The sequence below is a fragment of the Neofelis nebulosa genome, chromosome 2 (assembly GCF_028018385.1).
Source record: "Neofelis nebulosa isolate mNeoNeb1 chromosome 2, mNeoNeb1.pri, whole genome shotgun sequence".
Lineage (NCBI taxonomy): Eukaryota > Metazoa > Chordata > Mammalia > Carnivora > Felidae > Neofelis > Neofelis nebulosa.
Genome location: NC_080783.1, coordinates 217,826,422 through 217,849,078, shown reverse-complemented (window position 1 = coordinate 217,849,078; position 22,657 = coordinate 217,826,422). Strand labels below are relative to the sequence as shown.

General features: G+C 46.6%; 1 protein-coding gene and 1 long non-coding RNA gene across 10 annotated transcripts in view; both read left to right on the top strand.

Moving 5' to 3' along the window:
- The window catches only part of CAMTA1 (calmodulin binding transcription activator 1), an 827,492-nt gene that overhangs the window by 66,168 nt on the left and 738,667 nt on the right, over nt 1-22,657 (top strand). The gene's annotated exons all lie outside the window — the stretch shown is intronic.
- On the top strand, nt 6,637-8,477 carry LOC131505550 (uncharacterized). The gene is made up of 2 exons (XR_009258455.1): nt 6,637-6,697; nt 7,917-8,477. It is a non-coding gene; the product is annotated as an uncharacterized LOC131505550 (long non-coding RNA).

Genomic DNA, 22,657 nt, shown 5'->3' with positions numbered 1-22,657 from the left:
GCAGAGTTTGAACCTGACCGGCTGTGAAATCTGTTTATTGTCTCATTTGGCTGGAGGTGTGAGCATGTAACCCAGGCGTATGCAGCACAGCGTGTAGGAGGCTTCCCGGGAGGTGACGTGTTGCTACCCCGAGGTCGGCAGGGGTGCCTTCCTTCGGGGTCTCGGTTGTTGTTTCCCCACCTTCTCAAACATACCCGCCTGGAGTAGGAGATTATCCATTTCATTCTGTGGTGGGTTTGAAGAGAGCTTTTGCTCTCCCTGGTGTCAGTGTATGGCTGGAGCAGGGGGTAGAGTGTTGTCTACCCTCAAATGACTTAAACTCAAACGCTCATTTGCTGAGTATATATTGTATTGAATGTCCGGTAGCAGATGCCGTCCTCGTCACCAGGAATAACCAGGAATAACCAGGAATAACCAGTAAACAAAAGGCCATTCACCTCAAAAAGCTTATTTTCTGGTTGGAGGGAGCTGTCACAACCAATAAATAAACAAAAAAAACAAGCAATGGGACACTTGGATGGCTCAGTCAGTTAAGGGTCTGACTCTTTGACTTCAGCTCAGTTCATGATCTCATGGTTTGTGGGATTGAACCCGTGTTGGGCTCTGCACTGACAGTGTGGAGCCTACTTGGGATTCTCTCTCTCCCTCTCTGCCCCTCCCCTGCTCGCTCTCTCTCTCCCCCTCTCTTTCAAAATAAATAAATAAACGTGAAAAAATTTTAAATGGTTAAAATGGCAAATTAAAAAAAACAAGTACCAGTAATTGATTGATTATATGTACCTGTTATTACATTTATTGGCTATTTACTCCTCAGAACACCGAGGAAGTGGGTGCTCTTGTTATCCTCGTTTTGCAGGGGAGGAAACCGAGGTACAGAGTGGTGACTATAACCACCCAGTGTCACGTAGCAGGACGTGGTGCTGTGGGTCTTTCCCCCCAGGTAACCTGCCTGCTGGTTTCATGCTCTTACACACCCTGTGACTTTCTCTTTTAAAAAACGGCCTATTGTGTTTATTTCTACATAAACCATGGAAACGTTGATGACAGTAAGTGTGATGAGGAGCCGGGAAGCAAAGTAAACCATTTAGAGGGTTCCTGGATGTCGGCCCGGGTGGGTGCATGTGTGTGCTATTTAGCAAGTGTGACTTGAGCAGGTGTCTTTCTTGTACTGTGATTTGAAGGAAGTGACACAGTGATCCAGGTAGTATCTGGAGTAAGACTGTTCCAAACAGCAGAAGCAAAGGCCTGAAGGTGGATGTGAGTTCGGCAGGAGCAGGAGAGAAGCCGGGAGAATAGCGAGGAAGCCAGTGTGGTCACACTGAGGAGGGTTGGAGCAGAGGAAGACGAGGTAGCCAGGAGCTGGATCCCGCAGGGCCTGACAGGTCATGGTAATAAAGTCTTTTGATTTTAGTGAATGAGAAAGGAAGGCATCTGAGAATTTTGGAGCAGGGAGACGACCTGATGTAAAGGATCACTCTGAATGTAGCGCAGAGAACAGTCTAGGGCGGGGGTTGGCAAATGGCCACCCGCAGGCCAAATCCAGCCAGCCACCTGTTTTGTGCAGCCCGCAAAACTAAGATGCTTTTTACATTTCTAAATGGTTGAAAAAAATAAGGTGAATAATAATAATTTGTGATACATGAGCATTCTGTGTAATTCAAATTTCAGTGTCCATTTGAGTTCTAGTTTTACTGGAACCGAGCCACGCTCATTCGTTTGCATATTGTCTGAGTCTGCTTTTGAGCTGCAACAGCCAAGTTGAGTGGTTGCGACAGAGACCATCTGGCCCACAAAGCCTAAAATATTTACTATCTGGCCCTTTAAGAAAAAGTTTGCAGCTCCCTGGTTTAGGGTGGTAGGAATGGAAATAAGGAGACCAGTGAGACCGTCCAGGGCTGAGGGTGGCCTGGACGAGGGTGTTGAGAAGCGGTCAGATGCTGGATGTGTTTCAGAGGAAGAGCTGACAGGTTGTGTGCAAATATGAGGAGTCGGGGTTGATGCCAATGGTTTTGCACTGAGCAGCTGGAAGAATGCAGTTTCTCTTTGCTGAGATTGGGAAGCCCGTGGGAGCTGCAGGTTGGGGAGAAAGGGTGAGGAGAAAGCAAGAGTTGTGTTTTGGACGTGTTAATTCCAGGATGCCAAGTGGAGGTGTTGACTAGGGAGTCACACAGAGGAGTTGTAATCTAGAGGAGGAGAGGCCTAGGCTCAAGCCAGACTTTGCAGTCTTTGCAGCATATAGAAGGTTCTTACAGCTCTGGGACATGTGAAATCCTGAAGGGGGTATGGGTAGGGAGAGGTGTTCAAACACGGAGCGCTGGGGTGTTAAGAGGAGGAAAGAGAAGGAAGCAAAGGAGAATGGAAAGGAACAACCAGAGAAGGAAAACCAGGAGAGTGGGGTCTCCTGGAAGAATGTGTTTCAAAGCAGAGTGATCATCGATGTCAGATGCTGCTAAAGGTCAGGTCAGATGCAGACTGAGAATTGACCGTGGCTCTAGCGGCATGGAGGTCATCGGTGACTTTGATCAGAGCTGGTGGAGTGAAGTGGGGAGACAAAAGCCCGATTCTAGCTGGCTGGAGCGAAAACGGGAAGGACAGGAAGCAGACAGAGCTGGTGCCTTCAAAGAGTTCTGCTTTCTGCTGCCTAGATGCAGGCTGTGAGAGGGCAGAAAGGAGGATTGAGCCCAGGGTTGGGATTTTGCCGGGGGAGTATCCTGGTGGGGAAGGGGCAAGGGAGCTGAGTGCTGGGGTGATGATGGACCCCGTGCTCTAAGCTAGGCGGGTAGCAGAAGGGAAGCAAGAGGGAAATGAGGGCAGCAGGAGGCCATGGCGTCAGTGGGATTCAAGGAGTAGGATCAGGAATGGTTGGAGTTGGGGCGCCTGGGTGGCTCAGTCGGTTAAGCGTCCGACTTCAGCTCAGGTCACGATCTCGTGGTCTGTGAGTTCGAGCCCCGTGTCGGGCTCTGGGCTGATGGCTCAGAGCCTGGAGCCTGCTTCCGATTCTGTGTCTCCCTCTCTCTCTGCCCCTCCCCCGTTCATGTTGTGTCTCTCTCTGTCTCAAAAATAAATAAACATAAAAAAAAATTTTTTTTTAAAAAGGAATGGTTGGAGTAGAGATAGTCAACTAGAGGGATGCTTGCATTTGATATGGAAGGGGTACAGTTTGGGTTAACATCAAGGCCTAGGGCAGTGCAGTCCAAGAGAAGTATAATGTGAGCCATGCGTGTAATTGTTAATGTTTTAGAAGCCATATTTGAAAAATAAAAAGAAACAAATGAAATTAATTTCAGTGATACATATTTATATTATTTTTTATTTATATTTAATGAATATAAAACTTATTGAGATATTTTACATTTATTTTGTACTGAGTCTTTGAAATCCGATATGGATTTTATACTTCCAGCACCTCTTCATTCAGACCCGACACAATTTCAAGTGCTCGGTATCCACACCTGGCTCACGGCCACCATCTCGAACAGGTTGGGGATGACCTTGGGGAAGTACGGTTCAAGGTTATTAGACAGGAATGGGTCAAGGAACAGGCCAGTGTTTAGGAAGAAGGATTGTCTACATGGATCTGAAACTGCTTATGACTCCTGATGAGAGTAACAGAGGTTGGAGAGGCAGAAGGGGGGTGCTGTGGCTGTTACTAGAATCTGTACCTCAGTGGCCGCGGCTGTAACCTTCCCCCACCAAGGAGCATTTCCTGACCCTGATCCTGCCCTGCTTCTCAAAGCATCTGTGAGGTTCTGAGGGATCGTTCTTGCCTCATTTCAAATCCAGGTGGTACCTCCTTGGAATCAAGATTTCTGAGTCACAGTAAAATATCAGAATACAAAACCATAATTTTGACAAGTTCTTCCCAAAATGGCAGCTTTTCACTTGGTTTTTATTTTCATCCAGAAGGCTTTTCGTTGAGTCGCTAATGAAAATGTTAACTCCATGTGGGCAACTCATTACAGTCGTTTTTTTGCCCCCAGGAAAAAAGTATCCTTTGGAATTTTATCTTTATTTTGTCCTATCTTTGAGATTTCGATCTTTATTTTGGCATAAACCTCGACTACCTCAAATTCGGCTCATTTATACTTCATCCTAAATGTATTTGAATTCCTACAGAAGCCAGCATTTAGTAGCTTCGAGGCGGTCCCATGTGGTGCAGGGAGCAGCATACAAGCCCTGCCTGTCCTCACCCGATGCTTTTGAAAGGGTGGGCACGGTCAGCCTTTTACCACGCAGTAGATTTTTACATGTCTGGTCCCCGTGCACGCTCTTTGTCTTACCTGTATACACAGAATAACTTCAGATAAGTTCGTATATTTGGCTTTGATCCACAGTGTGTCTTTAAAGATTAGTAAAAAGTGATGATGAGGTCAGAAGCTGTTTTTTTGTTTTTTAGAATCAAGCTAGTTTGAAAGGGTGAACAGGAATGCCTTCTGCGCTCACGTGCTCTTGCTGCTTTCCATACCCACAACGAGCCCCAGGGAAAGAGGTGCACAGACTCCCTCAGTCTGGGCCTAAATGACTTCGGATCCAATTTTGTTTGTTTCCTCTTCTGTTAAGATTAACAACAGCAACAACAAAAATCCTACCAGTCCCCATATTCAGGAAGAGTCTGGAGCCATGTATTTGTCAATTTCTTGCTCTTGGATGGCTTCTGTTTTGAAGGAGTAATTGCTTGTTCATTTCGTGTGAACTAACGTCAGGAGAATGTGGGCTGTAGTTAGTTAACATCCAGACTTTAGTAATCCCATAAGAGTGTCCTAGAGTCCACTTGGTCACTAACTGTGCACCCTCTTAAAAATAATGTCCTTCTGGCGCCATTGTGTTCATGTAAGAGAAAACTCAGTAAACACAATTTAGTGATAATGAAAGCTTCTTATGTAAGTTTCTTAAACTCTCTTTATTCTAATTAAAATGTTTCCATCTAATGGGAAAGTGGGTGAATATCAAGAACTGGAAATTAAGCAAGAAATTTAAAGAACATTGATGGCTTTATTGCAATTTGTTTGGAGGTTTTGCTCTCCACTAAATGGTGTTTTGCCTATAAAGTCACTCCTTCACGTGTAAATCTTTATGACGAATGGCCTGGAATTTCAACAAAAGAAGAGCGATTTTATGATGCCACGTGTAAATGATAACACATGTTATATAAGAGAACCAAAGCGTTAGCTTTTAAAAAGCATTGTTAGTGTGATTACTTAATTCGGTCCACACACAATGTTGGGTTTCTTGGAAAGTGAAGGTCAGTGTGTCTAGGAGACTAGGAAACTGAGCATTTTGACATTTGTTCGTTGTTTCTTACTTAGATCTGGGTCACTAGCATGCTCTTGTTATAATTCTTGCCTCGAAAAAACCCCAAAGCATAACATTTAAACTTGTACTTTATTCTTTCAGAAATTCACTGCTGACACTGAAACTTGATCCAGTGTGGCCAGCATAACCCTAACGAAAGCAGATGCTTGGCCTTCAGTGGGCAAGCACTTGGCCTCCCTTGGCCTCCCTTGGCCTCCCTTGGCCTCCCTTGGCCTCCCTTGGCCTCAGGGTGCATAGAACTCCCATGCATGCCAGCTCTCTGTAGGCTTCTCTGTGTTGTCATTTGGATTTGCCTTTACTAATAAAGTATTCACGAACTGCAGACACCCATCTCTGCATGTCGCTGTAGGTGGAGGGAGGTATTCATGGGCGAATACAACCTGCCTCGCCGGCTCCCTGCCACCGTCCTCCTTCTCTGCTCCTCCCTTCCTGGTTTTGTGCCTGGCAGACAGGGTCTTTCTGGAGGCCAGCCTGGATGTCACTTCTCCATACACCCTTTCTGCATGGCCTGTCCTGTTGGCTCCCTTTTAATGAGCCCTTCTTTCCATGTCTGTCTGAGGACCCTTGTCACAGCATATTGTAACTTGTCTCTTTATTGGTGTTTTGAATCCCCTAAACTGTGAGCTCTTCGGGGCAGGTGTGAGGCCTCACCTGTTTCTCTTTCCCCAGAGCCCAGCCCAGCCTGTGCGTGTGGCTGAGTAAAGGAATATGGGTGGATGAAAGGGGAGGGTTCAGTGAGGTAATGTACCTCCAAGCCAAAATGGTAAACTTAATCATTGTTTTTGGGGGAAGGGAATAAATATACTGTGTTGGTTTATATAGGTCTGAAGATTTAGGTAGCAGAAAGCACATGTGCACAGGGCAATGAAGTCAGAAGCTGCGGTCTGATTCCACAGAGACAGTCCTGATTCATGTTAAAGAACGTAGTTTGCATTTGTTTTTTGTTTTTTTTTAATTTTTTTTTTAATGTTTATTTATTTTTGAGACAGAGACCGAGCATGAACGGGGGAGGGTCAGAGAGAGAGGGAGACACAGAATCGGAAGCAGGCTCCGGGCTCCGAGCCGTCAGCACACAGCCCGACGCGGGGCTCGAACTCACGGACCAGGAGATCGTGACCTGAGCCGAAGTCGGCCGCTCAGCCGACGGAGCCACCCAGGCGCCCCCGTAATTTGCATTTGATCGCCTCACAATCTTCAGTTTGTTGTTCTGGTGTCTTAATTAACTGATTATTTAACTGAGTAACAACTAGGGAAGTAGATCATAAATGTGAGGACTTTCCTTGTAAGAAGCTCACAGCTCTTTTTTTCCATGATGTGTCCTTTCTACCACCATCCTCTTGGCCCGTGAAGCCGACCTGCCTCTCTGCACTGGACACATGCTTGAGTATGTTGGCTCTTTCATAAGTACCCGGCTCCATGGGAATTCACTAGTTACGCTTCTACTCAGTCGATGAGAGGTTTGGTTTGGAAATCATCCCCAAAGTAGAAAAACAACGCAGCATCACAACCCTTCCCCTGCCACGGGCTCACACCTTGCCCTCAAAGACTCATTAGCATGGTGTTCAGTGTTTTACCCCAAATCACTCACTTTATGGTTCTTCCCCTCCAGTAGTACCTAAGCAAGGGGAGGGGAGTGAGATCAGAAAGAACAGACCTCCTGTGGCTTCCTTCGGCGTCAGTATGCGTTTGGCGGTTTCAGGGCCACTGTGGAAGTCACCTGTAGCTTATTAGGATCTTCCACAATTAAGGAAATGTTGGTTCTACTCCTCATTCAGTATCGCTTCGAAATACGGCATTCCTGTAGCACATGACGCCGTTTGAAAGTAACGAGTGTTGGTGCTGGGGATGAAATCCGAGGGGTCCACCTTCTCGGGCCTGTGCTTCACCGGATGGTGTCTAGCAGGGGAGCCTCTCGAAGCATTGTGTTCTGTTGCGTCAATGTGTACTTAGACACGCTAATCTGAATTAGAGAGCCGATTGTACATAATGGCTCCTTGGGGATGCTATGTTAGAAAAAAAGAAAACAAAAACTTGAGTAGTTTACTGAATATGCATAGTCAGTAAAAAAATTCTTCTAAAATTAGTGTTAATTGAATCTCAACCTTGATCATTTTGAACCGTTAATTTTTAATTTGACCCTTTAAAAAACTCCTGTGGCCTCTTAAAGATACATCCTGCAACCGATAAAAGTTATGTTGTGAGGATTGTATAAAGGCTGATTGTAAAAGGCCCACTTTTGAGTTACCGTAGGGAAGTGAGTCACTTGTGTGTGTATGTATGTGGTACATTTATATGTGTCCACATACATGCGGGCGTTGAATGTATCCTGTAGTTTGGCTTTATTCAGATGTGTGTGCGTGTGTGGTGCATTTATATGTGTACATACACATACATTTTATGTATTGTAGTTTGTCCCAATTCAGCTGTGTGTGTGGGGTACATTTCTACATGTACACACACGTGTGTGTTTAGTGTATACTGTAGTTTGTCTTTATTCAGACGTCTCCTTCTCTCTCTGCCTCTGGAAATGGGGCACATTTTCTTCAGTTAAAAACAGAAATAGAAGCGATGGTCTTGACCCATTTTACACCTATTTATTTCAGGCTCTCGCCACACACTTGTTCATGGGCGCTGCAAGAGGAGGGACCCACAGAGCTGGAGCCGGGAGGGCTGGCACATTGGACTGAGGGCTGGCAGAACTCTTAGGGGGATCTTGCCATCCCACAACCCCATGTCTGGCTCCAGGAGAATTCCGTTAGTGAAGTGATTGCACTTAAAACCCAAAATTAACTCGAACTGAATGTTACTGAAAATGAAATAGATTAAAGTGCCCCGCTCCTGCTTCATCCGCAGTCATTATGAAGGAGATCCACCGTCTGACCTAGCTTTGGGAGAGCGGGTCTGTATCCACATGCCCCCTGGTCACAGAGGTCTCCGTGATCATCCTCATGCCCAGATGCCACTCTCGATCCCCTTCACAAGCTTCTCTTTTTATAAGAGCACTCACCTCCAGAGCAGTGATACAGTTACGTGTTGGTCACTGTCTTGTCTCCTACGAGAATGGAAGCTCCACGAGGGCAGGACCTCCATCCTGTTCATCCTCATGTTTCCAGGGCCTGGCACCGTGTACAGTCTAAATAAATGCTGCTGAGTGAATGAATGGATCAACTGGCATTGCGTCCTTTCTGAATGTTTCCTTTTAATTTGTCTTTTACATATAACTTTTAAAAATGATAACCAGTGAAACTTGGTAAATGTAAAAAATTTGTTGTGATTGCAATGAGTGGCACAGCATGTTTATGAGATGCCAGAGAGAATCAGGACTTTAGAATTAGGAATTACACATTCATTCTCTGTTCCGGTATCCATGCCTCCTGATGAAGACGTAGAGGACAGAGATGTAGGAGAGACGTGAGTCACATCTCTGGAATACAGTCACACCTCAGAGACCTTGCAGTTCTGGTTCCAGATCATTGCAATAAAACGAGTATCACAACAAAGCGGGTCCAATGAATGTTTCTGTTTCTGGTGCACATAAAAGTTAAGTTTACTCTATACTGTGGTCTCCTAAATGCATAATAGCCTTGTGTCTAAAAAAAAAAAATGTACGTGTCTTAATTAAAGAATACTGCTGAAAAATGCTAACCATCATTTGAACTTGTAGCAAATCATAATCCCTTTGCTGGTCCTGGAGGGTCTTGGCTCGATGTCATGGCTGCTGACAGATCAGAGTGGTGGTTGCTGAAGGTTGGGGTGGCCGTGGCAATTTCTTAAGAAAACGGTGAAGTTTGTTGCGTTGATTAACTCTTTCTTTCATGACTGATTTTCTCTAGCATGTGATGCTGTTTGATAGCATTTTACCCACAGTAGAGCCTTTTTCACAAATAGAGTCAGTCCCCTCAAACTCTGCCACTGCTTTGTCGACTAAGGTTATGGAATGTTCTAGATCCTTTGTTGTCATTTCAACAGTCTTCACCAGGAGCAGATTCCATCTCAAGAGGCTCGTCCCTGAGAAGCAGCCCCGCATCTGTTCAGGTTGTATCCTGCGATGGCAGCCGTTCAGTCCCATCTTCAGCCTCCACTTCCAATTCCAGTTCTCTTGCTGTTTCCACCACATCTGCAGTGACTTCCTGTACTGGAGTCTTGAACGCCTCACAGTCATCCATGAGGGTGGGAGTACGCTTCTTCCAGGCTCTTGCTCACGTTGATATTTTGATTTCTTGTTCCAAGGAATCGTGAACGCTTTTTAATGACCTCTAGAAAGGTAGATGCTTTCCGGAGACTTTCAGTTTACTTTGCCCAGATCCATCAGAGGAATCACTGCTTATGGCAGTGATGGCCTTATGAAATGTATTTCTTAAATTACAAGTCTTGAAAGTCAAAATTGCTCAGGATGGGCTGCAGGATGGATGTGGTGTTAGCAGGCATGGAAACAACATTAATCCCGTCATCCCATCAGAGCTCTTGGGTGACCACGTGCATTGTCAACGAACAGTACTACTTAGAAAGGGATCTTTTTTCCCCCCCGAGCAGTAGTTCTCAACAGGGAGCTTAAAATATTCAGCAAACCATGTTGTAAACAGATGTGCTGTCACCCAGGCTTTGTTGTTCCATTTATAGGGCACAGGCAGAGTAAATTTAGCAGAGTTCTTCGGGGCCCTGGAATTTTCACAATGGTAAATGAGCATTGGCTTCAACTTAAAATCACTGGCTGCGTTAGCCCTTAACAAGGGAGTCAGCCTGTCCCTTGAAGCTTTGAAGCCAGGCATTGACTTCTCCTCTCTAGCTATGAAAGCCCTTGACGACAGCCGCTGTTGCGTGTGGCCGCCTTCGTGAATTCTACATCGGCTCCTGTGGCTTCACCTTGTGTTTTCACGTCACGGAGACGGTTTTCCTTAAACTTCACGAACTAATCTCTGCCGGCCTCAGACTCTGCTTCTGCGGCTTCCTGGTGTCTCTCAGCCTTCAAGAATTGAAGAGAGTTGGGCTTGTTCCAGATTAGGCTTGGCTTAAGGGAATGTCGAGGCTGGTTTGATCTTCTATCCAGACCAGACTTTCTCCATGTCGGCAAGAAGGCTGTCTGGCTCTCTTATCAGTCCTATGTTCACTGGAGAAGCACTTTTAATTTCCTTCGAGAACTCTCCTTTGAACTCACCACTTGGCTGTTTGGCGCAAGAGGCCTGGCTTTCGACCTGTCTCGGTTTCCAATGCGCTTTCCTCACTGAGCTTGGTCGTTTCTGGCTTTTGATTTAAACTGAGGGGTGTAGGACTCTTCCGGTCACTTGCACACTTAGAGGCCATCGTAGGGTTATTAGTTGGCCTCATTTCAATCCTGTCACGTCTCCGGGGCCAGGGAAGCCTGAGGAGAGGGAGAGAGACGGGGCAGCGGCCGGTCAGTGGAGCAGTCAGGACACACGCGACATTTATCAGTTAAGTCTGCCGTCTTACGTGGATGTGGTTCCTGGCGTCCCAAAGTAATGACAACCGTAACATCAAAGATCGCTGACCACAGATCACTATGAAAATGTGCTAAGGGAAAAGTTGGAAATACGGTGAGAATGACCCAGATGTGACCCAGAGGCCTGAAGTGAGCAAATGGTGTTGGTGCCGACGGGCATGCTCGGCACAGGGTGGCCACGGACCTCCAGTTTGTAAAAACTCAGGTCCCGTGAATCACGGTAAAGCAATAAAACAAGCTCTCCTTTATTTTAATATCAAGATGTCCAGTGAGAGTCTAGAAAGAAGCATTGAGAAATAAAAAATAGGTAGAGAGTAGACATCTTTAACTTTTCTTAATGTTTAATAATTTAAAATTGTAGATTTTGGCATCAAGTAAATAAGAGAAACCAAAATATTTCCTAGATCGGAGAGGCAGGAACGAAGGCATAGAGGGAGCTTGGAGGCAGTTATTCAGATGGTACTAACAAAAGTGCTTTTGTTCCAGAATACCTAGACGTCGCAGCTGCTCTGTCTTTGTTCCTTGTGTGCTGGCACAGTCCAGAATACCCACGTGTTCTTGAAACCTTGGAGGAGGATTGTTGGTTTTGTTTTTAACACAAAGGTCAAAAACAAAATCTGAAACGGATGTGACGTAGGCCGTGTGTCACGAGTTTACGGGGGCACTAACTTGTAACGAATTGTGTAAAGAACCAAAACTTCTCAGGGTGATGCATTGCATTTGTCAACTTTTCTTCATCTCATTGGGAAGTTCAGTTATTTCTTGGACGCTGAAAGAATCCACTAAAACCAGGAAAACCAAAAACCCGGTGGTCGAGCTGGAATTCTGTTTCACCTAGAGAAGCAACCAACGTTTCTGATCGAATCAGTAAATATGTTTCACTTCCTTTTAAATAAAGTGTGAAAAACCAAGAGCAGATTTTTATGTACCACAAAGCAAAACAAAAAAACCTTTCAGGGCATGATGCATTTTCATTAAACTTCCCGCTGAACTATTTTGATTATGTCATGTCATCCTCCCCATGGAAGTATGAGAAGTGTGAATTCTGGGGTGAAGAAATAATTGCAGAAGGTGGTTAATGAGGCAGAACTCACAAATCTGCATTTATAGTTTTGTGGGCAAATAAATCATCAGTGGAGGATACAAATGTAAAGAAAAATTCTTGATTGCGTTCAAGAAATGCAAGGTTGAACTTTTTACGAAAATAGAATTTTGCAGCCTCTCAAAGGAATGTTGTAAGTATGAAATCAGTATAATGTGCTCAGAATAGCAACCCAGGGCACAGTGAGCCCAAGCAAATGTGTGCTCTTTATTTCTTAGAAGGATTTTAGTAAAAAAGACTAAATCATATTTGAATCATGCATAATAAACTGCTGTAATTTAATGTGGTGAATGTCCACTTTAACTCCATCCAGAGCAGCTTTAAAAGCAAGGTGGATCCAGAGATGTTTTTCTTGGGGCTCTTGGGCGCGACGTGCATAAGCCGCCGGGATAGGCGACCCACACGACAGCCCCAGAGCCGAGAGAAGCAGGAGCAAGTGTGTAACTCTCACTTTTATTTTGAAATATATTATTTTCATAAATCTGAAGATTTGGTTGACTTATTTTTTTTAGCACACCCTGTTGCCGTGTGTGTACCCCTAAGTTTTATGGAATTAAATGGAGATTTATGACGGGCAAATGCTCAAAGCCACTGTCAAAATTATATACCCAGCCCTTCATTGCTTTGAAATCCAGCTTTCGTTCAACATTCCTGCAGTTTAGGATGTGACCTAAGTGTCTCAAGAGTGATTCCATGAGTTAGTGCCCTCTGGTGGCACGCAGAGGACATCAGGCTGAGAGGGATGACCCGTGAGCCTTCAGATAGCTCTTGAGGAGGGGCCGCCTCGTAACTGCTTGTTTTCTTTCTTTTTTATTTTCAGTTATTTATGAGAGAGCGATATATATGTGAGAGTTATATATGTGAGAGAGAGCGAGAGAGCGCGCACGTGCGGGCAAGTGGGAGAGAGGCAGAGGGGGAGAGAGAGAATTTTAAGCGGGTTCCAGGCCCAGCACACAGCCCGACATGGGGCTCGAACTCACGAACCGTGAGACGATGACCAGAGCTGAAATCAGGAGTCGGATGCTTAACTGACGGAACTCCCCAGGTGCCCCGTAACTGGTTCTTTTCTGAGTGGGTTTTGAAAAGGCCCATGGTGGTTGGTTTGTGCCTGTCTGTCACTTACTGTTCACGTGTCGGGTGCTTGGCAGTGGCCTCCTCCGGAAAGGCATGGCCCGGGGGGTTGACTGGGAACAGCTAAGCTTACACGGAGTCGTCTTTAGCAGCGTAGGTTATGATGCATTTCCGGGTGAGAGGACTTTCAGGCGAACTCACTGTGAGGTTTACCAACGTTGAGATTCTCCTAGGGGGATGCATCTCTTAATTTGCCTTTTGGAGAGGGGACTGTGTCACTTGGTGATTTGCTGGCCTTTGGCTGACTCACTGGTACCGCTCGAGACAAACCTGGCCGGTGGGTTAGAAGTCAGTGGGCCCTCCTCGTCCATTTTAATCCTCCCTAGAGGGCAGCCCCGCCTTTCCCACCTGGGTCCTTCGGCCACACTGGGTTCCTCGTCGGGCGTTGGGGTCAGGCAGACCAGGTATAGCATCCCACCTCCACCTCTGAAAAGCTGTGGGACCCTGGGACAGTGGCTCCATCTTTTAGGAGTTTCTTTAGCCGTGAAATAGTGCTGCTGCTGCTGCTGCTTCGAACCTACCGTCAGGAGATAGTTGTGGCGTGGAAATGAGTTTCTATGTGAGAAAGTCTTAAACTTTGTGCAGGTTGCTATCACGTAACATGTTCCTTTCTTTCTCTTCCCCCACAGCAAGCTCCTTCCCTCCCTTTTAATGGAAAAGATAATTTAAAAGATAAACTTTTAATCTTGGAGTAATTTTAGAGTATCAGCTAAGTTGCAGAGGTAGCACAGAGGTCGGTGTTCCCCGTATCTGGTTTCTCCTGTGAGCCTCGCTTTGACACTCTTGAGTTTTCCTGATAACTTTTCATATATGATCCCTGTGAACTTTGATCACATTTGGCTTTAAGTGCCAATTGAGCACGTGGCTAAGGCTGAGATGTTTGCCTCGAGTCTCTGAATTCCACTGTAGATGTGGCCTTTGTTTCTAGATCATCCTTCTGTTTTTACTTTGGTCCCTGTCTGTGGCCACTGGACACTAGAGTGGTCTTTGATCTTCCAGGATCTTAACACCTAAATAGTTCCCTGTTTAACGAGCTGTGCACCCACAGGGGAGAAGAGGCAGGCGGTTGGTGTCGGTATGTCACCGAGATGCGTTGACACTCTGAGCCACGTCTCCCACCGTCACAGTTTACGTCAAGGTAGAGGCATGTCCATTTCCCAGAAGACTCCCAAATTCCAACAACTCTTCTTACATTTAGAAATACAGAAAGAACTGACTAGACTTTCTAATTAAAAGCCCACCAGCTGGTTTTAATATAGACACAACCTATATTTAGCATATGAAAACTAGTAGCCGCTCACGTCATACAGGCCTTTACAGTTTAAGAAAATGATTTCACAGACACGTCTCATTTAGTTGCTTAACCACCCCGAGAGATAGGCAGGGAGGGCTTTGTCACTCCCTTTTCATGAAATTGGGTAAAGTCAGGGAGGCCAGGGGGGGACCTGATGGAGGCCACCTAGGAAGAGTGAGAACCTGAGGGCATTAGAGCCTTTCTGCAGGCTGCTGAACCCCTCTCGCCCAGACCCTCCCCCAGCACTCCTGCAGTAATGTGGCTTTGGAAATGCTTTTTTCCCTCCTTTATATTGGCTAAATTCTACCCCAGTTAGCCTATTTGTGTTTCTAACACGCACAACGCTTTTTCTGATGCCTAATTGACAATTTTCATATTTTGCTTCAACCCAGATCCTTCCTGGATGTGATCAGATCAGCATTGTTAGGCTTGATTTAACAGAATCTCCCCATCCCGTGCCTTCAGGGGCAGTCCCTGCCTGTGCAGAGAGTGAGCATCCTCAGGCTCTGGTGTACCTGTAGCACCCCCCTGAGGTGGCGTCCTGTTTGTGATCTTGGGGCTGCTTATCTTGCTGGAGGTAACCTTGGCATTCAAGACACATGGGACGTTTTTGTTTTTACAAGAGCCATGGAGATATTTGAGCAACAAGACGATATAGTTTGAAGCAGTAGTCAACGGACCAGGTTCTTGAAAAGCCAACAGTACATATTATTTAAACATTTAGATCTAATCAGAAAATAGAAATGAGTCTCCTAAGAAGAAAATTTGGCAGATATGGTGGGAGTAGATGCTTTTATATAAATTCTAATTTCTGTTTCTGTGGTATAAAATTTAATTTTGTTGTCATTTGGGTTTTGGTTAGGTCTCTATTTCTAACAGCACCTCGTTTAACCTCTCTGACGCCATGAGTTTAGAGGAACCCAGGTGCTGGTGGCTGTAGTGGCAGTCACTCCTGGGCAGTTAAGTCTCACCACTTTGGGGACTTTGGTGGGTAGTTTTTCTTTTGTGTTGTCGTTGTTTTAATCAATAACCTAGACCAAACTACAAAGCCAAAGTCAGATTAATTCTTACGAATTAAGATATATTTTAATCTTTTCAAGTTCTAAGAGTCTCATTAAAGAACCATCTTTGAGTGGTTTTGGTGCTCCCTTACAGCAGTTCCAGATGTCACGTGGGAGAAATCTTTGCTGTTGTTTTGGTTGTCCTCTTGAACTTGGCGCTTTTGAGGGAGTAGTAAGACAGATGGGGCTGTCCGGCTGGACAGAGAGGTTGGGTGATCCTCGATCTGAGGTCGTCGTCCCTGCTGATACGTTAGCAGGATTTAAGATGAAGTTTTAGCTTTGTGGGCACGTCGTGGGGGAGTGGACTGTCACACCAGGCCATGTCCCATCGGGGGAGTGCCGTGGGACCGGATCCCAAGAAGGTTAGACTGGGGGCCGCAGGGCTTTCCCCTGCTGATGGACTTGGCTGTGGGTCGCCCGAGATGCTTACCACTCATCCTTCTCTGTGAGTGGTGGGTCTGTAACCTGGGCCGCCAGTCTGAGAAGGGGACGTTTTGTGTTCACTCGTGGTTTTCTGACGTTGACTAGAAAGAAGAGTGAGACTTTGGTTGTATAATTTATAATAATGACCAAAAACATTAAGCCCGCCCCCCACAAACCATCCCGTCATCCAAATATTTATTCTGATTATAAGTTTCTTTCAGCCATAGGGCACTTCTTTCCTTGTCTCTCTCCGTTCTCTTTTCTTTCCCCACCAGATAGATTTACAATGAAAAATCAGACAGGCTCCCGTCTTTGCATGTTGAAAGTTAAGATCCGTGCCCAGAGGCACCTCGTGCTAAACTCAGGGAAGGAAGTGGAGAACTGGGGCAGTTGTTTATTCAAAGGCTGTGGTTGCGACATACGAATGAGCCCATCTTTTTAATACCCACCCATCTGTCTGGGGCTGAAACTGCCATTTGGAGTAGGTTTTGTATCTTAAGTTCAATTTCCAGAACCACCCGTTCGCAGTGAATGCGAAGTTGCCGGGAAGTTTGTTTCAGAGATGATGCCACCCTCTATTTCTGTGAGCCCAATAAAAATAGCATGGAATAAAATTTAATTATGCTATACTGAATATTTCATGTGGAATTAAGGGGCAAGAGTTGCCTTTACAAAGCATTAAGTTTGGAAAGAATAAAGGCTTTGCAGGTTCTTAGGAAGATACTATAATTAAAAGATTTGCTCAAATGTATTTTTCCCTTTTTGAAGAGTTTAAAGAAATCCCTCCCTCCCTTCCTAAATTGATTACCTCTCAGACATCAGCCCAGCTTGGCAATAAATGCGGGGAAGCCGCTTGTTGCTCTGCTGATTTGACGGCTTCTTTCTGTTAAATGTGAAATAGGTTTTTAATCTTCTGATTTAGATGTTTAATAGAAAGTAAATGTTTGACTTGCTTTGGTTTCGGCTGAACCTGTATTTAAATCCACACAAACAGTTTGAATAAAGTGAAAACATCACTGGACTAGCTATTTTAAACATTTCAGGATGTAAGAATGCTAAATGGGGTTCCCTTTTAAAAATAGAAATGGCTGCTTGCATTTACATAATTACTGCTAACTAGCACAACATTTTAAATGGTGACAAACTCCGGGTAGAAAAAGTATCTGTTTAAAAAAGCCTGGTAAAAGGAAGCTGAAATGCTCTGTGAGCAGCTGCTTCAGATGGAGGGAGGGCCTTTGCAAAGCCAGGAAAATGAAACCTTTCAGTAGGGAGGGTGATGTCACGGGAGGAGGCAGGTAGCTCAGGAGGCCGCTTATAGACGCGCGTCAGCTGTCCCTTCGGCCGAACTTAACAGACCTTGCAGTCGGAAGCAGGGTTGTAAGTATTCGTCTCCAAATCGGCTTCCCAGTTTTAGAGAAGGTACAGTGTTCTCTGTCCACTGTAGTCTGGGGAGGTCGAAGTTCAGTGTCGGTGAAAAGAGCGTGGAAGGATATTTGTGAGAATAAAGACCAGTGATGCCTCGTACGAGTTGAGCAGTACATCAAGCCAGAAGCTCAGGCGTGTCCTTGATTCTGCCCTTTTTTCTCTGCCAGACGTGGAATCCACCTGTAAGTTCTTTCCTCCTTCTAAGGTGGATCCTGCTGTAGTCCTCTCTATAGGTACCTCCAGAGTCCAGGCTGCCCTCGTTTTCTTTGCCCGCACATCCATCACCCCTTCCTGTTTGGACTCCTGTCGCCAGTCTTGCTCCCTGTGCAGGGGCCAGGGTGATCTAGTAAAGAGAAAACTGGGGTGAGCTCACTAGCTTGCTTAAAAACCCTACAGTGACCCTCTACCCATTTGGAGTGCCCACATGGAGCGCCATGTGTTCTGCTCTCTGCCGTGCTCGGTCCCTACCGTTTGCTTTTCCTTCTGGACACATCGACCCTTCCCGTAGTTGGAACACACCAGGCGTGCTTCTTTGCGTGAGCAGTTTCCTCTACGTGGAGTGCTGTCCCCTCCTACCCCACGTTTGTGTGCTGGCTTCTCCATGCCACTCAGGTCTTAACCTCAGACGTCGTCTCCTCGGGGAGGCCCTTCCCAGACAGCCAACCCCTAGTAGCTCTGTCACCTGGTTATTTATTTATTTTTTTCATAGCCTGTATTACGGTCTGAAATTTTCTGTTTCTTCCTTTCCCTTTTCCTGGTCTCCTCCCCGCCCTACTGGGATGTGAGCTCTTTTAGGGAAGGGACCTTGTCCGTCTCTCCAGCTGTAGTCTCAGCAGCTACAAGTGCCCGTGAGCATACAGATTGTCACTGATTGCAGGAGAGGAGCCCTGGAGAGCTCTCCTGTCCAAGGAGAAGGCCAGTCTGGTGGGACTGGGCACCTAGAAGGCCAGTCCTGACGTCCTTGTCCCCGGGTGGTTTTGGGAGCTGTTTGGGAAACACCTCTCTAAACCGTGCACTTTGTCATCGGAAGTTGACATTTGGGAGATTCAGAGAATGGCTGTATTTAAACAGAATCAGCCCGTGTCCCAAGACGTTCAGGGCCCTCACTCGCATGGCTCCCTGAGTGAGATGGAAAGTCAGTGTCCCCAGTGTCCTTGGTTCAGTGGGAGCCCAGCAGTAATGGTTTTCCTCCTGGCCCGGGGAGGGGCACAGCACTGCCGGACTTTGCCAGAGACTGAATTTGAATTCCCCCACACCCGCTTGAGAACCAGACCTCATTTTCTGTGGTTGCTCCTGTGGCATCTTTCTTATGAGCACTTTCTATGTTCAACATTCTTTCTGGGGTGAGGGACAGATCTCCTGAGGCACCAGTGTTTGCAGAAGTCTAGACTTTGGTGAGTAGCTTCTAGCTTGCTTGGTTTTCCTCTTGGCTGTACCTCAGATTTTTAGGAGGAAAATGTAGGGAGGCTACGGATACCTGGGAAGTTGATGAGAGAAGTAGTTCATTGAACCTTGCGTGTTCAGCTTTCTTAGAGAAGAAAAGAATCTCATTTCCAACTCGTGGCATCTCAGACATCATCTGCCACTGAAGCCGTCTGTCAGAGTATTTCCTTTGGTCTCAGATATGCCAGCTGGGGACTGGGTTGTAGACCTCGGGAGACCTGTCTGCTTAGCAAACGCTCCCCTGTGCAACTTTCCATTCTTGCCGCTGTCTTTACCGGGACGTTATTACAGTGTTGGATTGTTGTAGTAAAAACACTAACTTCTCAGTGATTTTATCGTGAAATGGACCTTCTTACAACTGAGACCGAGGGACAGAGCGCTTGAGCTGGAGCTTTTACATTGCTTCTGATTGAGCATCAGCTCATTAGATTGGAATTAAGTGAATCCCTTCTTCTCGTGTGTGACTGGAGCGTAGTGCCACCCACACAGGGTACCTTGACGGCCTGGTCCCCCGCCTGTCTGGCTAGAGAACAGGCTTGAGCTGGAGGGAACAAACAGAATGAGGCCAGGCAGAGTCCAGAAAGGGCCTGGCCTGCTCAAGAGTGACATGTGTGAAATGGAGGTGGCAAGACAGGGCTGGAAAAGAGGTTTGGACCTGTTTACGGAGGGTCCCGTACGTAAGACGTGGGCAACCACAGCAGGGCAACCACGGCACAACCCGTGCTGCCAAGCTGGTGGACCGGCGCATGCGTGGGAGAAGGTACCAGTCATTGGTTTCCTAGTTACTGCAACTCATAAGCCTGTCTTTGCTGGGAGCCATTTTCCTCCAGAACAGACCCTGTGAGAGGCTACCACGTACCCCTGAATTGTATCACTTTTCTGATTGGGCCCTTTTGGTCGATTGCTTTTAAAGTTAAGGTGCTGGCTTAGTCAGCTGAATATTCTAAACATACTCCCATACATCTCTGGCTGCTAGTGGCCAATGTTGCTGGTAAGTATTTGAAGAGCGGTGACTTTCCCACGTGAATTATTAGAAATCCGCGTGTGCAGCCACATGACAGTGTGCGTGACACCCACTCGGTGTAGATGGTGGTCATTATTTAATTGTTTGGGAATGAAAGAGGGTGCCCCGGTCCAGCCCGGGGAAGCGAGGTTGCCCCTCTGGAAGGGCATCCTGGCTGTGCTTTACTGGCACCGCGTGTCAGCAAGGGAAAAGCGCCCATTTACTATCGCTCCCGTCTCCTTTCCCAGCCTTAAAAAAGCAAGAAGGGTAACCTGCCCACAAACTGCTTGGTTTTCTTTTTCTGGTCGTTCTTTCACGGCCAAGGTATTTGCAGAAACTTCTGGCCAACCGGCTGTCCATAACTTCCCTCTGCATTGCAGACCATCGCTAGTGGTACCTGAAGAGCCCCACAAATCCAGTTGTTGCCCTGGGAAAGTTGAGATTCCAGTGGTTCACCCGCTGAAGCGCAGTTTTAAATTCCTTGTCTGATGGTGTTGGACTCATTCCATGTTTCGAGTTGGTTGAGAAACTTAAATATTTGTTAAATTTCATTGTGTCCTGACTTAGAGAAAACTAATTACTATGTATACTTTATAAGATTCACGTTTTGCCCCTTCCTTGGGTTGTAGTGATGGCAGGAGAGGCTTATACATTATGTCCTTTAGCAGACAAGTTAAAGCTTGTAGATGGTGAGAGGAGGCGCTAGGAGTTGGGAGTGGTCCCCCCCTGGGTGGCACTGGGCTTGCGAGCCAGCCCCTCAGGATGGTACACACAGTCTCCAGGGAAGAGTGTGGGAAAGACACTGGAAAGGGATTTTCCTGACTCTCGTCTCAAGTGGAATCTCCTTTTTTGCTTCAGCTGGCCAAGCTTAGCTGGCTCAGCCGGCCTGATTCCCAGAAGGACTTCTAAGCCTCTCGTCATATAGCAGACCTCCAAATAGGCACCTGGTTGACATGGATCCCCTGGTTTGTTTGAACTGTCCTCTTTATAACGGAGAAGCGGTTGACCTGGACCGGGCACCAAGGTCCTCCTGCCTTCCATCCCCTTCCTGTGCCTGGGTGCCCACAGCTTGCCCTCACCTGGATCTGTAGGGCCATCCGCGTAGTCCTATAGGGCCCGTGAGGTCATCGGCACCGTGGGTGCTTCTCCAGGGTCAGGGAGCGTTTGCTGTCACCACGGAAGGGTGCCCAGCGTGCATATCCATCTGCGACGCACCCCGGATGATGAATAATAATCACAGCAATATGATGGCTGAGAGGCAGACTCCAGCCAGCCTGTGCTGGGTTCTAGTGTTTTCCTGATGGATGGAGCCTATTCTGGGAAGCAGCTTATTGTCTCACGTGAACAGGCTTTCGAAAATAAATGACTGCTTTCTTAATATTTTGAATCATTTTCTTCAGCACATGTTTTGTAGCTGTGGTTTGAAAGCTTGCCAAATATATGCCTTCGCACAACTCCCTGTAGGGCTGGATATACAACCAGACCAAACAGTGTGATTTAAGGTTGAACATAATTGGGAACTCAGCAATCACTTGCCTTGCATTTGATAGAATGGCAGCAGAGTGCTCTGGAGTTATTTCTCCGTTAAAAAATTATATATAACACACACACACACACACACACACACACACACACACACACACACACACTCATATGTGGTTTCACCACCTCCTAATAAAGAAGTCGTGTTGGAAACCACTGGCCGGAAACAGTAGTGTGAAAATTATTACTTGGCTTTTGTGATGGAGGCAGGAACAAGCTTCAAACTGATCCTAGCAGTCGATCCCACAGATGTGCCTGCGGACCTTAGTCAAATTACAGAAAGTTACGGGACGGAGAAAAATCAGATGGTGGCAGAAGTACATTTTATTTTTTTATTTTTTTTATTTTTTAATTTTTTTTTAACGTTTATTTATTTTTGAGACAGAGAGAGACAGAGCATGAACGGGGGAGGGTCAGAGAGAGAGGGAGACACAGAATCCGAAACAAGCTCCAGGCTCTGAGCTGTCAGCACAGAGCCCAACGCCGGGCTCGAACTCACGGACCGTGAGATCATGACCTGAGCCGAAGTCGGATGCTTAACTGACCGAACTACCCAGGCGCCCCCAGAAGTACATTTTATTTTTTTATTTTTTATTATTATTTTTTAAATTTTAACGTTTATTTATTTTTGAGACAGAGAGAGAGCATGAACAGGGGAGGGGCAGAGAGAGAGGGAGACACAGAATCCAAAACAGGCTCCAGGCTCTGAGCTGTCAGCACAGAGCCCGACGCGGGGCTCGAACTCACAGACCCTCAGATCATGACCTGAGCCGAAGTCGGATGATTAACCGACCGAGCCACCCAGGCGCCCCCAGAAGTGCATTTTAAACGCAAGCCCCTGTCAAGACTTTCATCAGGTGATCTGTTCCTTGTTTCTGTGTACTTCAGTAATTGAGCCATGAACTTGGAGAACTTGGTGCTGCCTCCCCATTAAACCAAGGGCTTTGGGTGTTGCATTGCAGGCCCTGTTTCGTGTTTGGTATTGTCGGACTGTTGGTGTCCTGTAATTGAGACCTTTTCGTGTGCCTCTTGTGCGCCGGGAAAAATGCTATTTGCAGCCCCACTTCCCGGAGCTCTTTCAAAGACGGAATCGAGTACCCTTTGAAAAGTCACAGGTGGAACCCCAAGTCTGCTTCCCAGGCCGGGAGAGAGCGTACTGGCAGCGGGCTGCGGGGACTCTCCGGATGACGGAGGGCGGAGACGCACGGGAAGGCCGCTTCCCTCCCTGGCCCACTGGCTCCTTCAGGCGAGCCGTCAGCCCTGGCGCCGTGCCGGAGGAGGTGTGTGGGGAGGGGAGCTGTGTCTGTCACTGCCACTGTGGTCCCCTGATGGGGACTCCGCCACCCCTTGTAAGAGGGTATGAGGTAAAAATGCTGTCCTCTGAACTTGTGCAGTTAAAGGGAGTTTTCTTGCAGGTTCCCCCTGCTCCCCCCTCCCCCCCCCCCCGAAAGTTTGGGCACTT